This window comes from Centrocercus urophasianus, unplaced genomic scaffold (assembly GCF_019232065.1).
Source record: "Centrocercus urophasianus isolate 14NV4802_14NV808 unplaced genomic scaffold, USGS_Curo_1.0 seq_23, whole genome shotgun sequence".
Lineage (NCBI taxonomy): Eukaryota > Metazoa > Chordata > Aves > Galliformes > Phasianidae > Centrocercus > Centrocercus urophasianus.
The window spans coordinates 5,784,638-5,796,832 of NW_024884789.1; the positions used below are offsets into that span (position 1 = coordinate 5,784,638).

General features: G+C 44.6%; 1 protein-coding gene across 5 annotated transcripts in view; it reads left to right on the top strand.

The window, feature by feature from the left end:
- AKAP13 (A-kinase anchoring protein 13) overlaps positions 1 to 12,195 on the top strand; it is a 192,575-nt gene that overhangs the window by 30,824 nt on the left and 149,556 nt on the right. For all 5 annotated transcript variants that reach the window (XM_042824004.1, XM_042824005.1, XM_042824007.1 and 2 more), the window contains exon 2: positions 6,293 to 6,380. The gene's annotated coding sequence lies outside the window, so the exon portion shown is untranslated. The remainder of the gene's footprint in view (positions 1 to 6,292; positions 6,381 to 12,195) is intronic.

Here is a 12,195-nt window from a genome sequence, read left to right on the forward strand (position 1 = left end):
AAACAGCAGCACTTCTCTTGCTTGGACAGCCTTTGGATGCAAATATGGCACGTGACTGAGGATACAGTGGGTGTTTGCTTTGGAGCATCTCTGGGGATGGTGCTGCTGCTAGAGCAGAGTGCTTCCCATTCACCCTTCCCTTGCTGGTGCAGGGGAGGCGGGTGCATCTGGTTGACTCTGGGAAAGCATCATCCCCAGTACAACCCTGCAGCTAGCTGCCAGTGCCGAATTGCTCGAGCTGTTGTGCAACAGCCTGTAATCTGAGCGCTGGGTTGCAGATTTTTGTTGCATCATTAGACCTTCTCTTTCATTATTGGTTTAGGAACATTATACAGATCTCCTTATTTATATAATTAAGCTCTACGTAGCTCTGGTGACAGGTTGTTTTGAGCAATGAAATAACGTAATCCCACAGCGCCTGGCACACCCGGGCAGCCTGGCACTCTGAGCAGCTGCTCCATGGGCAGGGGACTCTGATTCTCTGTGGGGACACTGATGCTGGGTGGCACTCTTTGTGGTTGTGTGGGTGGGGAGGTGATGGTTGCATCCTGGGCGGGTTGCTGCGTTTTCTGGGCCCGTCTGTTCCTCTCCCAGCACTTAATATGTTTGATATGCAAACAGCCTGGCGAAGAGACCCCAGCTGCTGCATCCATGGGCTGAGCATGGGGACCTTGTTCATGGAGCCACAACTGCATGCAGCCTGGGCTTGCACTTGCTGCTTTGTACTAGCACAGCAGAAGAGCATTTCATTTGTGTTCGTTTGCCAACGCTTGTGTGCTATTGGAATCACAGAATCATAAAATGGCTTGAGTTGGAAGGGACCTTAAAGCCCACCCAGTTCCAACCCCTGCTGTGGGCTGGTTGCCCCCTACCAGCTCAGGCTGCCCAGGGCCCCATCCAACCTTGAGCTGCCTGGAGAACCTCTAGGGATGGGGCACCCATAGCTCTCTGAGTAGCTGTGCCAGGGGGCTCACTGCTCTCTCAAGAGATTTCCTCCTCACAGCTAATCTTAATCTTGCCTCTTTTAATTTAAAACCATTCGCCTCTGTGCTGTCACTATCAGACCATGTAAAAAGTCAGTCTCCATTTTTTTCATAAGCTTCCTTTAAGAAGAGGAAGGAAGTTGGTTGCAATATGTGCATGTTTCCATCCTTATCAGAAGGTTTCTAAGTACAGTAATCACTGTTTACTGTCTTCACTTTTTTTTTTCTTCTCAAGTTGGAGTACCTCACAACTGCTAATGACTTTGACTTCATTCCAGTGGCCAAGCAGTTCTTTCTCACTCCATTTCTCAACTGAAAATTGAGACAGAAACCACAATTAAGTGACAAATTGGAACAGAGAGAGAACAGGGTTGATGTCATTGCCATGATGTCACAGCCATGCTTTGATCAGGGCATTGGACGGCTGACCTTCATGAGCCAACCTCATTTATCTCAGTGTCTCATTTGCAGCAGTTCTTCCTTTTCTTGAGGTCACGCAGTGCTCTGCAGGGTGACAGGTTGTCTGCCCTGGCTGTTTCAGGGAAAAATAGAGGAGAAGCAGAAAGAACTGTACCAGAATTTGAAGACTTTGTCTGTTGGGAGTGGTTGAGTGGGCTTGGGATGTTACTGCATCTGTTTGCTTTGGTTTTTAGCTCATCGCTCCAGTACGATTCCCCAGCAGCACAGGGAATGGTGATCTTTGCTATGGTGATTTAATGAAGTGCTAAGGTCCAGCACACCTTAACACTTAATTCTAAACTCCTTGAGGTAGGTTTTGAAGTCTTCCACAGCCAGCTATGTCCTTACTCTACAAGACCATCTAGAAAACAGTAGTTGCTACTTGGGATGGATGCTGCAGCATACATCATTTTAAAGGAGATGAAATACCCATAGCGAGACCTAATTTTCCTTTTGGTCTATCAGTGAGAACTGTAATGAGGCACAAAAACACTATTATGCATTTCGTTTTTTCCCTTATAGTTTCTGTCTACAGAATGGCAATCGTGGTGTGGCATATAGTTGTGTTTTATTTATTTACTATTATTTTAAAATTCCTAGCTTTTCTTTGTGCAGGCGTCGAGTTTGATACAGCCCTCTAAACAAAATGTTGCTGTTTGGTTTTGGAGGAACCTGGTGTGTGTGGTAAATGTGATGGCTGCATTCAACCCTCTGCTGTTCTGGTAAACATTTAGTGTGATGCTGTGGTTTGTAGACCCTCTTTGCCTTTACATCTGTCCAAAATAAAGCAGATTTTAGGGAAAGGATCTTTTATTTTCACATCTGTTTTGCCCATGTGTGTCCATAGCCATAGCAAATGGTTTTGTCGCACTGAATTGCACTGCTTGGATGCTGCTGCTCCTGTCCAGCTTTGGTGGGACCTTTGGTTTTCCCTGTGGTCAGTGGGGAAGAAGTTGGTGCTGTGAAGGTGGCTTCATAGCATGTGGAATACCTTGTCCAGGCTCCCTTCCCTAAGGAATTAGGAAGCATAGCTCAGACCAACTTCCAAAAAAGGTCTTGTGAGCCAGCTTCTCCTGGAAGCCCAGTAGAGGCAGGGAAAGGACTTCCTGTAGTGTGAATATCATGATGCTTAAGTATAGGCTGTGTATTAAAAGCAACGAGGTAGCAGCACGCAGACATGGATCCAATGACTGAGCTTTCCTTGACGTCATTTGATATGTAATTATAGGGAGATTTCGTAGCATGCAACAGCCAAAACCTGGAAATACTGCAGAGGTTTGTTTGGGTGTCTTGGCTATCGAAAGATCTCAGCCATATGAAATAATCCCAAATAATCAGCATTTCATCTCCCAGACCATTACTGCCCTGTTCTTGATGCTGTTTTTTTTTGAGTTTGCTAAAGCTTCATTATGGCAATTACAAACAGATGGTGAGATAACTCATTTTATGTGTCAAAACAATCAGTTTGCAGAGGGGGGAAAAAAACCAACAAACTGTGTAGTGCTTCTCAGAAGAAGAAATTGGTTTTCTGTTCAGGGGAAAAATAAAAAACAACAACAAAAAACAAGTAGGAAGTGGTTTCTGTGTGATGGCCGTGTTTTGGGAGCTCTCTGATTGACTTGGCTCTGTAGAAGAAGCAGCTGAGCACTGGAGACCCTGGGGCCTGCATGCTTGGGTTCTGCTGAACATTCAGGAGAGCCTTGCTGGTCCCTGCCCACCTTTCAGCTCTCCATGCCCCAGCTGGCTGCTCCTAAACGTGTTTCAGATGCAGACAACTCTATCTTGCTGTGTTTACAGCCCCTGACATTGACTTCATTTATGAGTGAGTAGTGAGTACTTGTGCCGCTTGGCTCCTCTGCCTGTAAAGATGTAGATCACCCTTAAGTTATTAGGCTTATTATTTATTTTTCTTTAAGATAATTACGTATGCAACTATCCCATTCCTCAGCACTGTTTACCTTCTCTCTTTAAGAACGTAGATAGCCATAATGCTGTCCTTATCCACCAGCACATTTCATCACTCGGCATTGATGGGCAAATTCTGCATTTGCCATCTCAGTATGAAGGGAGAGGGACCACAGGAAATCAGCCCTCAGTTCTGTCCTGATAAGATCTTTTTCCTCTTTTTCATTAAATCCAAGTGGAACACATTCTGTAAAGGCGAGTCTCAAAGGGACTTTTCTTTATATTCCCATTTATGTTAAGTGAGCTCTGTGAGATGTTGTGATAACTTGCAGTGTTACTGTGGGCCCTGTTGGGCAGAAATCACTCAGAGTTATGGGTCAGAATGGAGGAGTGCTGGCAGAGGTGTAGGAGCCTTTTATAACTGATGATGTTTGCAAGTAAGTATAGAAAATAGCATGTATTTGTATGTGCTAGTTAAAACTTGAAAAGAGATTTTATCTCCAGCTATTTTCCTTCAATAAACTTTTTTCTCCCCCTATTTAATATACTTTTAAACTTTTTCCTATTGTCCTAGCCTAGAGAATTTGCTGTGGAAAGAGATTTGCTTGAACTGAGATCTCTTCCTTGTGCTGTTGCTGCCTGGCAGGGTAGGCATGGGCAAACCCCTTTGCTAGCTGCATGTCATCATCTTCCTGTAATGATGTGGAAGAGATTTTGTGTTTTCTTCCTTGTTAAGCAGTATAAACACAGCTATAGGACGTAATTGTTTTTTCTATTCTTTAAGATGTTTAAGTCTATTCTTTAAGGTGCACATAAGAGAGGCGATGTCTGTGTTTGTAAGTGCTGGGAAATTGTTTCACAGTAGAGGATGAGGAGAAACCCATATGGGGAAACCCTTCTAAAATGAGTCTACTTACACATGCAGGAGTTATCTCAATGCATTTCCATGGAAAGGAGAAACCTTTGGGCAGTTAATTCCTTTATTTGGACAGCTTTATAGAGTGTGCAGGCTTTTCACATACAGAACTAGAAATCTAAGGCTTGTTAATATTCTTTGCACCTGCTTGTGCTAAACTGAAAACTCCTCCAGAATGAACTCGGAACAGAAAGCCCCAAAAGAGTAATGTCTTATTGTGAAGCTGGTTGATTTTCTCCACTTGCTAATACTTTCCAAGTCATAAACATCCCAGTGAGTTTTGCATGTGTGCCTCCATATACACACCCTCATTCCTTAATGGGTACGATGAAAAACCTGCAGTGATTCACTGCACACTCACTGTGTATTTACCAGTGTTATCTCTGCCTGCAGTGCTTGCCAGCTTACAGGAGTAGCAGTAAAGCTTGCTGAAGCTCTGTGGTATTGAAAGCCAAGTTATCAGCCTCACAAACAAGTGAAACCGCTGCACAGTTGTACTGTATGCCTTGCAGAGAGCTGCTGATCATCACACTCTCTGATCAACATGGGATCACTACCAGGAGCCTTGGGTTAATGTTTCTTACTTAATGTAGTTAATCATCGCCTTATCAAACTGTGACCACGCTTTAACGTGCAGTCCTGAAAGCAGCTCTGCAGGAATGCTGGAGGGAAGTTCCAGTCTGTTTGCTTCGGACTGGGAGGGAGGTTTTTACTGGTTAATGAATCCAGAGGAGGTTTGTTTCCTTTGCCTGGTACTGGAGAGTTCAGGTAGTTCTTTCAGCTCAGTACTTTGCCATGGAAATGTAATTTAGAAATATGATACCAGAACAAGGAGTCATGGGCTCCTTATTTTTCCCCTCTTTTCCTTGCTGCTTTAAGAGGAACAAGAGGGTAAGTTGTTTTTTTTTTTTTTCCTTTTTCCAGTTTGAAATAGTCTGTGCTGAAGTGTATATGGAAAAAACCCTTTTCTGCCTGCAGTGTCCTATGATGCCTTGCAAAGTGCTGTCCCGGTCCCTCAGCAGGAGCCCACCAGCAGAATTAAGGGAAATTTTAGTAACAGTGCTGACAAAAAACTTTGTGTACAACTGATGTGGCAGCATTCAGGTTCTGCTGTGCCTCTGTGGGTGAATGAAGGAGGCTTGTTTTGCAATGCTCCATCTGCCAGCTTTTACCTTCTCCAGTCAATTCATGGAACACAATCATTTTTCTAGCTGCTAGCAAGCTTTGCCATTTGCCATTATTCTTGAGGTGCTTGTAATTGTGCTTTTGGGCTGTGCAGACAGTGTAGGGGCACTGTCTCTGGTAGAGCAGTGGCACGTTGTGCTTCGTTGGGTGCTGCGTGCCTACCCACAAACACTGCTGGTGTGGCAATGAAATGGTGGTCAGAGGGGCCTCAGTGACTATCATTTAGGTAATCCAATCTCTCACACAACATTTGATACACAAAATCACAACCCCTACTCTTTCTTGACTTGCCATTCAGTCCTTTTAACTGCTCTTTCCAGGTGTGCTCCATAGGGCAGGCTTAGCCCTGGGGCTGGGGCAGGAAATCTGCCTGTGGAGAAGTGCAGGTTGCCCATCAGGGTTTGGCAGAGGATTGCTGGTAGATTATGGGCTTCATCAGCCAACTCTCACTGGCCATCAATTTGTATTGGGTGCTTTTGTCTTCTTTAACGTGCCTTGTGATAATGAGGGTACCCAACTACTTTGAAGGGATTAAGATAGGTGTAAGGGGATGAATTTGCAGGATTTCATGTTCAAGGTAAGGGTAACGGATACCAACCCATCTGTGCTGTGGATGGGAACAGGGCAGGATCAAGCCCAGACCCACAGATGGGTTTCATGCTGTCCTCATATAAGCCTGGAAGCAGGCCTCTGCCCAGGGCTGCACTCAGAGGCTACTGTCTTCTGTCTGGCCACAAGGCACAGGTTGGTGGATGGCTTCCATACCCCAGGCGTGGTGGGGCGGGTGTAGGTTCTCAGGACAGGCCTTGTTGCACCCCGGTGACTCCTCCTTCTTCTCTTGCAGGAGCTGAACCTCGAGTCCTGCTCTATGCTCACTGGGGGAAGGCCTGGAAGGACATCTCGGACTGTTGGTGCTGCTTCATGCAGTTCAAGTAAGTTTGCGTGTTTTGACAGCTCTTGGGTACAAGCGAATGCTGAGGCGATGTGTTTTGGGGAATGGGTTTGCCTAGCTTACCTGCTGGATGGCAAGGGGGGGGATGAGGATATTAAAGCATTATGACAAGCAAATTTGAGGGGAAAAAAAAAAAAGAAGAAAAAAGTAGAATAGTATTGAATGGTACGAAGAGTGCTGAAGGTGCTGGTGAAGAATTACATTGGAGACTACATGTCTCACAAGTGAACTCACAACTTGATTCATACTGCAGTTGTACGTGTTCTCGCTGTTCCATTGAGTGTGCCACAGTGTCAAACAGTCCATAGCACTTAAGGCACCAGCTGCTCTTCCCTATTGTTTTAAGGCACTGTGCACCTGTCCCTGGGGGTAGACAGGTGGTTCTGGTGTTCTCAGCCTGAGGGTTTCTCCAGAAGCTGCTGGGGATGGGAGTTGGGGCACACAGGGCTCCTGCCAGGGGAGCGTGGCTCATTGTGAGCCTCTTGTGAGCCCCATGTGCTTCCTGCTCCGTCCTGCAGTGCTCCAGGTGTGTGTTCAGTGCTGCTTTTTCAGTTCCATAGCCTCTCAATGTGGTGAACCAGATCAGGGGATGGATCTGACTTGTAGATGACATGTAGCTTCTGTAGGACCATCAGGAACTGTTGTGTCTCATGCAGTTATAGTCGTTTTTTCCAAAAATACTCAGGTTGGAAAAAAACTGTTAGCCTAAAGCAAAGAAACTGTGGGAGCCTTCTTTGGAAACGGGTGCTTGCAGTGCTTGGCCTCTGTCAGAGAGTTGTTTTCTCCTCTTGTGTGTGTAACCTGTTTACCTTCTGTGGAGTCTCACATTTTCCATGGCTGTGCCCAAGAAGACTGGTGCAAAGCAGTGTGGTTAGCAGTGCTGGGCCCAAATCATTTGGCAGTGTTATAGCAACAGCTGGGTGGATCAATCATAAGCTGGTGCTGTGCTAGGGAGACAAGCATTTATTGTGATTATTTTGTTTTCCTTTTTTTTAGATGGGGTTGGTAGGGGTGTTGTACCTGTTTGCTGATTTTGAGGGGAAAAAAAATAATTGTCTTAGAATCATGGGTGAAATTATGAATGAAACCTCTATTGGGAAAGCATTCCTTCGAGGATGTGGCTGTCAGAGGGCTGGTCCCTGCATCCATCATGAGTTCAGATCATTACCTGGATGTGCTGCACATGGCTAGTGGAGGAATGCAATACATGAGTTTCTGTGTAAGACAAGTGGTTTGCTGCTTGATTTGCTACCAGATCAGGCTGTCCGGGGCCTCGTCCAGCCATAGATGGGGCATCACAGCTCTGGGCAAGCTGTTCCAGTGCCTCATCACCCTTCTGAGTAGTTTCTTAACTTCCTGTTAATTTCTGGAGCACAGGAGCATGCATTGAGCAGTGCCTGCTGGAAAGGAAGGTGCAAAGGTTTCCAGTGCCAGGGCAGTGAGTGCTGTTTACCTGGCCCTCTGGGAACCAACATCTGCACCACGACTGCTTTCAGATGTGTGTTCTCTGATGGGTCTAGGAAAAAAACTAAACTTGAGTTTAGGAGCAGCTTTCCTTATTCCTCAAAGCCTTCCCTCATTTTGGCTGCTGGTCCAGCGTTTCCCTAACTGTGCTTGTAATGATGATCCCTTCATTTCATTCATGGTTACTGCCTAATGAACTTCATGTTAATGAATTCTGTAACATTTAAAATAGCTGCATAACTTGATGAAAAACAAACAAAAAAACCCAAGAAATATCAATAATAAAGGGATGCATTTCCACTCCCCAAATTTAATCCTGTGTTATAACATAATTGTGCAGAACTGCCTGGCTGGAGAACAGCTGCGCAGCGTGGGCTCCTGGTTCTGCATAGCTGCTTGTCCCTGAGCTGGGGTAATAAATGATTTACTGGTGTGACTGCAACCTGTGGGCATTAACCCATTGGGCTCCTGAGGGGCCAGCCTGAAAGCTTGCTTTGTGAGGGCTGCTGGAAGCAATGATCTCAGGTGCAAAGCTGGATGTCTGTTTGCAAAACTTACTTTATTGCTTGTGGGCTAGTTGCCAAAGGGATTGGACGCAGGGGGTGAGGTGGTGATATTGTGTAGAATCTGTGCTCATTTGAATTTGTTTGATTTTGTTTTTAGTTTAATTTTCAGATTTCTATGTGTACTCTGTCATCTCTGCTTTAGATACTCTGTTATACTCTGTGATACTCTGTTGCTTTGGGTTTTGCTTTTTGTGATACCTTCCCTGCATGCTGTATACTTAATGTTGTGTCTTACAAACTGTAACTCTGCTTTTTTCTTTCTGGCAATGAGTACCAGAGGGCTCCATTAGTTGCTGGGAGTGGGTCAATGATGTACATTTTTCAAGACTCCCATCACGTGTATTCTAGCTACGCAGTGTATTAAAGGCTATCAGCTGAATTTTGCTCATTTGAAGAGGCACCCAGAAGGTCTGCTAAAGATTTCTGGCAGTTAATACTTGAGCCTGAGATAAATGTTTTGTGCCTACGTGAAACAGCTGCCCCAGAACCTGTTGGAGGACTTAATTTGAGTATAAACATACGTGTGCTTTTGCGTACATGCTGCACTATAATTCAAGTCGACTGTTAGTTCTTAACTTTATTAGGATGTAGCTACTTGAGCTGAAGATAGAGCCTGTGCTTTTTATTTTATTACAGCTACATGGTAGCTACTTATAAAATGCTGCTTGGGTTTTAGGACTCGGTATCTTAATTACTGTTTGCCATTAGTAAGATTTTCAAGTAGCAATTGACAAGTGAGGGCAGTGATATCTTGTTACAAGTGGATTGGTTGACAATATGTGTGTACTGTAAAACGTGAAATGAATCGCCCTGTGCTGATGACCCTTGTACATTTACAGGAGACTGGTCTTTATGATACACAAATAGATTCCGGACACAGGAAAGAGGCTTATGACAAGAGGATGAGATCAGTTTGTATAATTAGAGCTAGCTAATAATCCTTTTACTCTCTGTTGTTTCAACTTCTACAGAGTCTTTGTTTCTTGGAAGCTGGGCATGTGGAGCATATGGTGATAACCACAGCGATTTGAGTTTTGTGGGGTTTTTGTATCTAATGATGGCAGTGGAGAAACCAGGTGTGTGTTTTGGGAGTGCTTGCTGCCTTCCTCTGCTGGGCCTGGGGGATGTGGCTGCTTTGGTTTACCCCGCACGGCTTGATCCCCTTCCACAGTTTGGATGGTAAGGTGGGAGCCCCAAAAACCGCAGCCCTGCGCTGCAGGCTGGGCTCCGGCCTGTTAACAGCGTGGGTCCATTGCTGCCACCAGGAAGCCAAGCTACATTATGCAAAGCAAGTTAATCTATATCCAGAGCATTTTATTAAATCATCAGTCAATTAAATCAGTGACGCTCTGTTAGCTTTCGTTCCAGTGAGGCTCTGCATGCAGTTAAGCTGTTGCTGTAGCAACTCTTGGCCTTCTGTTGGTGGGGCCTGCTGCATGGGGAAGGCTGCAGTGCTGAGCTCTCCAACAGCATTTAACATTTAGGGCTGATTTTTCAGTTAAACTCATTCCTTCTCCATCCTTTACTGAGGAAGGAGAGTGTCATGAAGTTGCATCTCTTTCTGGTGCTGCTAAAGCTGTCTGCATGCACCTGGTTGCAGTGGGGGCTCGAAGACCTGCCAGTGGTCCTTCGGAGGCGAGGACAGCAGGGCCAGGCCGATACAAAACGTGTTTACATCTCCTCTCCATTGCTTGCAGCTAAATGAAACTCCTCTGTGTCTGTAATTGAATGGCAACATATGGTTTTGTTTGCAGACAGGACGCAGCTGGCAGGCAGCATCACCTGTGGAAATGGTGGAGGAGGGATTTTTTTTTTTTTTTTTTTTTTGTAAGGAATCAATTTAGTTACAAAACCTAACCTTCAGCAAGTTACATGAATTCAGGTGGTTGTACACAAATGTCTGGGGTTTTATGCTCAACACTTCCTCAGCTGCAATGGCACATGCTGTGCTGCCCTGCACTCATACCCTGATTGCTGCCACATGCTTGAGATGTAGCTCCTCATCTCCCCACCCCTCTCTACAGTCAGAGGCTTTTGCTAGTGGGATTGTGTACCTATGTGTTTGTGAGGTAACTTTTGAATGGGTTGCTTGCTTGATTCCTCCAGCCTCCTATTTCTGGCTAGCTAAAAAATCCTGCGTTAATATAGCTACGGAGAAAGTCATTCTGCATTTAGTATTGTAATGCCTGGAAGCATGTATGTTCATCTTCTGTCACAGAATCACAGAATGTCAGGGTGAGGTTTGTTTTAGTTGCTGCAATTGCTGCTTGATTTATACGAATTTCTCCCTGCTTACAGCTGAAGAATTGGGTCACTGGTTTATTTCTCCTGCCTAAACAGAACGCTTGTTGGTTTTGCTCTCGGTTTTACTTTTTTATTCAGTCTGCTTGCACATTAGAGGGCATTAATACATCAATTAGAAAGGTAGTTCATTTTGTGAATGGTGACTTCTGGCATCCCTTCAGAATGAATGAAAACAGTGGGGCAAATTGTGTGAACAATTCATTCCTTCTTTCACCTAATACTGAAGAGTGAGAGCAAGTCATTGCTGATCTAAACTGTGCAGGAGGATACCCAGAAAAAATACACCAGGCAAGACAATGTGAGTAAAATTAACATTGCTTGTTTCTATTTTCGGACTTAACTGCTACAATTAAAGAATAAAATACATAAACCAAAACAAGAATGGCTTTGTTTCAAATTTTAATTATCTTAAAATAAAAATGCAAGGAGACAATTGATGAGTAATACAACTTGGTAATTTATATATCACTCCCAAGAAAAGGGGAATATTCTAGTGTAGTGATTCCCATGACGTTAGGGGAGAGCAGTTAACTTGGGAAAGATGTTGCTATTCTAGTTCTTTGCATGAAGTTCAGGGCTCCAGCAGGGATCTGTCTGCATGTGGCCAGCTTGTCCCGCGCTTGCTGTTTCCTACTGCCTTTGTTTATCGTGTCTAGTTTAGAACGTGAGCGCTTTGGGGACTGAAACCCAATCCTCCTGATATTTCTGAGCACTTCATAAACTAACATTCTGTGAAAACAGAGCGTGTGGGAGTGGTGAGGACGTGGTGCTTTGTTGGGTGAGGTTCAGTGGTTGGACTGCCTGTAGTGCCAGCAAGCGCTGAGCAGATCCAAATGGGTTCAGATGAATGTGCAGAGTAATCCCTGGATTTCTTTAAACTCTTTTGCAGCTTATGGGTTGTTTGTTTAAAGGGGAGGGATCTGAGGATTGGTTGTAAGGCATTGTAATGAAGGTTACCCCATCACGTGTGTATCTATTGGTGGTAGTGTTGCAGTGCAAAGGGAAGTTTGCTGATGGCTGGCTTTCTGAAAGATAGGGTTTCTCTAATTTCTATGGGATGCATGTAGCGTGAACTACCTAGAGTGTTACCCTAAGTACTTGAAGGCATGAAGTTCAGTCCTTACAAGGTCCAGAGTCCTTATGCTAAGAACAGCTTGCATGAAGCAAATTTTGTGACATTTTGACAAAAAAAAAAAAATCCTCCTTTTGACTTTCAGCATGACAGTGCTGAGATGCAGAGCCCTTACAATTGGAAAGTCATCCTGCTTTCTCTGTATTTCTGCTTATCTTTTCAAATGCTTTCCGTGAGATCTGTAACTTCATCAGTGTGTATTTTGGCTGTCCTCTCCCTCCCGTGACCACGAGTTCTTTATGGCTGAGGCTGTTTTTGTACCGTTGGGAGTGCGTGCTTCAGGCTCAGAAAGTACAGATCATTGTTTCCGACGTCAAAAATAAAATAAG